Here is a 6,000-nt window from a genome sequence, read left to right on the forward strand (position 1 = left end):
GAGGATGAAACGAGCGAGCTAAGCGAGGTGATCCATCTACCCATCTCTGTCACATCCCTCTCTATCTCACTCACTGCAGCAGAGCTATTCTAAGAGAACACTTTCGACCCACGCTCTGACAAACAGATTGGGAAAAATAAAGAGTGTATGAGAGAGAAGGAAGGACGAGAGGCGTGTAGTGTGGCACGCTCAGGCCATCTTTGGAGAGTTAGTGTGCATGTGTATCAGAGGAGTATGTGCAGATGCTGTACAGTACATCTGTGAGGCAGCCCGTGCTTCCAGGACCCTGTCTCTCTGCTTCACATCATTAGCCACACAAGGCGTTGCCGATGGCAACCCCGGAAAAGAGGCATCTCGGTGAGCGTAAAGCACGCTGTAAAAGTAAAGGGCATAAGATGCACTTGGTTTCTGCATGTGATGGACCGTTGAAAGGTGCGTAGCCTTGCTCTTTTCCCCTCGTGCCTTCTTCCATAAGGGTCCCAAAGACCCTTCCTCCCCCATCCCTGCATCCTTCCTGTCTTCTCTTCTCCTCTCAATAGGGTCTCTCTCTGCCCTGCCAACCCCCCACTCGGCACACATCTGTGGCTGTGTCACCCCCCGCTTCCTCTCTCGTCCAAAGCTGCACCTCTTTGAATGTATTAAGCCTTCAGTATGTTCCCACAAGCCTTTTTAGTGGCATTTTTACACTGTTTTGTACCAGATTTTGAGCCTGGTGCTGTCATTGAGGATTTAAGATTCACTGTATTGCATCAGCTATGCTAACATGTGCATGTTATTCACTGCTGAAACGTGTGACTCAGTATGTGAGAAAGCTGAGGTCGCACTACTATATGCAGGAAATATGGTGTGCATATTGCATATGCTTTGCACCTTGTTGATCATGGAGGATGATGTGATTCACAGCCATATGATTTTGGATGACTTTGGTTTTGTTGTAAAGAAACAATATACAAGTGTAATCAAACCTGAATGCACAAATTTGATACAATTGTCACAAATTTTAAATAGTTTCTTGATTGCCATAATTGCGTGGCTGAATGTGTACATATGTGTCAGTGTCTGAATAATAAGCAAAATCTTATATCACAGAGTGAGTAGTTTTATATCACTGTTATGGTGTGTATAGGCCTAGCTATTTTATTGTACAATACAATTCTTTTTAATGGGAAATTCAAGAAAATTGGGTTATATATTAAATAACCATATGGTAATGTGTAATTTGGATAATTCAGTAAATTACATCAAAACACTGTGATTTATTTTCACTTTTATTTAAACAAAAAATAGGATCATTTATAGTGAATAAGTCTGGCATCAGTACAACTACTGCTTCACATAATGCAATACTAGAGTTAGGGATGGCTCGATCCCATAATTTTGGCTTCGGTACGATACCAGAATGTAATATATATAGGCTAACTGAAGTAATAAGATGAAAATATATTCAAATCTTATCTTTTCAGTGCAAACAAAATGTCTCAAAATGTAACAAAAAACCTACCGGGAACATGGGATACATTTTGACTGAGTTTGAAGAAACAAAATTCAACTGAGGTTTCGCAATTAATGAAACAAATATTGCTTTATTGTAAAGTGTTATTCTAACAGTCAAAGTAATATTCAAAATCACGTTATTATTTCTCTCTCTCAGATTTCAGACTCAGCCCAAGAAAAAGCATTAAATATAAATCTCACTCTCTCAGCTTCATAGTAGCGATCGGCAGCGCGTCAGAAACAGTCCCTTCATATCATTGATACTAAAATTAATATAGCAAAACTCTTGCTCAATTCAAATCCAATTAATATTCGATTGTATGAAATGCAAGTGCATATATTATATATTATATGCACATTTGAGCTAGTGTATCACATCTGTATGTGCGTTGATCAGTTGTAAATAAAAGTTCAAATTAAATCTGAATTTATGAATGATGCACTCACCTGTCGATCTCTTAATTTTCTGAAAAGATCAGGATGAGCAAGCGATAAATGCTTAAAAAGGTTTGATGTGTTGTCTCTGTGGAAACACATGATTTATAGCAACGCTTGCATACAGGTGCAGTAAGGTCAGTCCCTTCACCTTTGTCATCTGTTTTGTATGCAAAGCCATATATCACTTCTACTGTTCTCTTTATTTATTAATTTTGGGTGCGTTGATAGAGTTTAATCTGTTTGATGATCCACGACGTTGTTCTGTTGTCACATTTATCAGTTGCGCAGTAATTTGGGAAGCACTACCACCTACAAGTGCATTTCGCAACTGCAGCGTATGAAATAACGAATTGAGCAAAATTATGATATCGTACCGTTTGAAATATAATATATACCGGTACTTTTCCAGTACCGCATGTTTACCACTTGTAAACAATGCAATGCTATGCGTTGTGCCTAAAATGCCCTAATATGATCTTCTGTTCATCATCCTACTTTGATATTACTCCAAGTTTCATTAACATGAAGCAGGGCTGCCCACTGATATTATTGTCTAATTATTACTATGTTTGTTGTATTAAAGCTGCAGTCCGTAAGTTTTGCCTCTTTGTTGCCATCTCTGTTTGAAAACTATGGAATTATTTTTGTGTCAATAAAAATGAACATAACTTTATAAAAATGAACATAACTTTATAAAAATGAACATAACTTTATAAAAACAAACATAACTTTTCCAGAAACGATCAAAAATATGCCATTACAAAAGAAGAAAAACACAATGAAAATGAAAAAAATTAACTGATTAACAAATGTAACATGCTCTTCAAATAGGCTTAATTCTTTGTTAATGATTTTCATAGCTTCGTTTTCGCAAATCGTGGATTCTGAATGCGTTGCAACAGATTTCGCTTAAGCTTCGCAAATTTTCGTTTGCTGTTTTGGCACAAACCTCTCGTGGGGACGGGCTTAACAGCGATCCACTCTGATTGGCTAGTGAGCTTTTGATGGACAGCTGCTTTGTTTTTATAAAGTTATGTTCATTTTTATTGACACAAAAATAATTCCATAGAAAACCTGCAGTTGCAGCTGTGTGCGCAATTATCTTCCTTGCGTGGGATGTGCTCCAGCACGGCTTCAGCGCGGATGAATCTAATGTTTTGAGGAGTATGTGTGGCAGTCAGTCACCGCACCGGTGTGGATATTTACTGTACTTCGCAATCACAGATTCTGGCCTACGTCTTGGAATATATGACCCAAATAAGAATTTTCACCATATATTTTCATCTGAACAAGTAAATAACAAGTCTGCCATGTTTGTTCTGGCCATGTTCTCGAAAATTTCACATGCTGTAGACATGTTTCTTAAATGATCCGAAATCAATATTTGAGCAAGTACACAACCAGCCAGTGTTCAAAACTATCACCTTACTTTAGCCCAATTCACAACGGTTAGCTTATAATAATGTTTTCTGTTTGTGATATATCATTTTGGGCATTTAAGCTCATTGCAGATCAGGTATTTGATTCATTCTTAACTTCCTTTTGTCTTTCAGTTAAAATCCAAGACTAACAAAGGAAAACTGAAGCCAAGACGAAGAGCCATTAGCCTGGATGAAAACGACTGGAGTCCTGGCCAGGAATACAAGTCGTCTTTTCTAAAGCAGATGAACTATCGCTGTTTTTGTGAGCCAGGGGCTTTTTGAAAGGATGTTGATTTGCACAGATTGAAGATTTTCTCTTTGATTTTTTGCTACCAAAATCAGTGCCAAACACTAACTGTGCCAACCAGAAGCAAGAAATTATTTCACTAGTATTTTTGCAGTTATATTGATCCATTTAAGCCATTGAAACTCAATTTTCACTAATATAAGTTCACAATTTTACCTTACCTTCACTATTAGTCTTTTTTACTATAATAGCATGTAATGGTTCCCAAGGTGGAAAGTTTATATGTGTATCACTTAGTTTAAGTCAAAAAACAACAAGCAGCTTTCACTCCCCAAAATAGGGAAACAGTGCATTATTGGTTAAACATGCTTTATGTAAGAGTGGCCGTTACGAATGCATTAGCTTGAGAGAGTTTGGCTCCTGATCGATTAATCGATGGATGGACGGGCTTATGGATGGCTGGCACAAGCCTCATTAAACTTTCCAAAGTGAGCTGCTGCTAATTCTGTTGATTAGTCGTCCGTTCCTCTCACTAAGGCCCATTTATCTCGTCCTCTCCATCAGATCTCTTTAGTCATCCATCTCGTTTGCTCCTCCCTCCTCTACAGACTCTGCACATTTAGAGCAGAACCCTCAGAAATCTCTGAAGGGTTTAGATACTGAAGCCATACGTCTCATAGCCATACTAACGTCAAGATCCCTGCCATCACTGCAAGGATTCGGCTCGGTCATTCGGGAAGAGCGGGTGCATGGGTATTTTCAGGAAAATTTTTAGAGCTGTGCAGGTTCAATGGTGGTTCAGGTTTGACGTTCCGTAATCTGCCATATTCCCCAGCAAGCCATTGACACATTTACTGTGTTGACAGTAGGACAACATTTGAAGTTGTCCCTCTACTTGAAAAGACTCTCTTTAACACTTAGAATAGGTCTTTTGGTGCGTTTGCTTGACGATCTCCACGTGTTCCACATTGACGGATGAATCCTGACTTGTTCATGCCTGTTCAGTGGGCTCAACCATGCTGTCCTGCCAGAACTGGGCCCAAGCCCCCGTTTGTTTTATTCTGTTGGGTTGAGCTAAATCCAGAGCAGAGACACTCACGCAAGAGGGTCCAACACACATAGACCCTCAAACTTTACCTAGACTCAGTTCATCCTTTCATTTCCTCTCTTCCTTTTCTGAACACTTCTTCCTTTCTGGCCTGACTTCAAACCAGGAAATTATATATACCTGCTGCTTGTTACACTTTGTGAGTGCCCTAACCGACCTATACTCTTCCAAAGCCTTCGTAATGAGCCTTTGTCCCGTGGTGCCGCCTTTAGAGAAAAGATCAGCTCTTCCCCATTTCTGAACTCGTTAAAGTTGCTCGTTCATCGCTTCATCCTAACTTTATCTCTAGCCTCAATGACTTCCTCCTGAAACTCGAAAAGATTAATAAGTACTTATTATTTTTCTTGAGAACTGACACTGTTAGCCTGATTATGTGGACTGCACAACAGAACCTCAATGACCTTGAAAGGTACTCTTGTTAGTCTCATAAGACATTCTCATTGACGATTAAAGCCTAAAGCGGCTACCAACTGAGATTTGTTTACAAGACGACATCGACGATGACAATTGTTTACAAGTCACATGGAATAACTGAGTACTAGTAACTGTTTCTTTCTATACGGTTGTTTAGTGAGTAGACAACTGAAGTGCCAACCAGAATAGAAAACATTTGGTTTACACTCGAACAGAAATGTTTACATGTTGCCCATAAGGTGAACTCAGAGTCTTGAATGAATTGTTAGTGCCATAGATCCGTTCAGTTACACAGACTTAAATAAAACCATCTTTAAGAAGCTGTACCCATGACTTTGCGACACTTTAAAAGGTTTACATTGGAAAAATATACATTTTGTTTACAGGACTAAATTGCTTGCAACAAAAGAGTCAAATATTTGTTCATTTCATCTCGCATTTGAGTCATTTTAATATTTTTAAAGCCATTGTTTTATAGAATTTGCTCATTGAGAAGATTCCAAATATTTAATTTTGTGCCAAATCAAACTTTTCAAACATTCCAGCTCTCACCCATTAAGCATAAAAATTGTATATAGATTTACCTCATTCTAGTTAATTATTTCCTCAGAAATTAGTTTACACCCTAACAGAGAGTCTCATGCTTATTTTCTTTAACCCGAACTCCCGCACTTGGATGTACACTTTACATATTAAATAATTTGCATACTACTGTATGCACCCGAGAAAGAGAGATTAGACTTGTCTACATGTCTTATATTGCCACACTGACTTGCAACTTTTGATAGACGTCAGCTTTTTGTAGGCCTCGGAAGTCTTTTGTACGAAGGCTTCACATTTTGTTCATCTTTGATAAAATAAACGTCCATTGTATCAAG

This window comes from Barbus barbus (assembly GCF_936440315.1).
Source record: "Barbus barbus genome assembly, chromosome: 27".
In the NCBI taxonomy this organism is placed as follows: domain Eukaryota; kingdom Metazoa; phylum Chordata; class Actinopteri; order Cypriniformes; family Cyprinidae; genus Barbus; species Barbus barbus.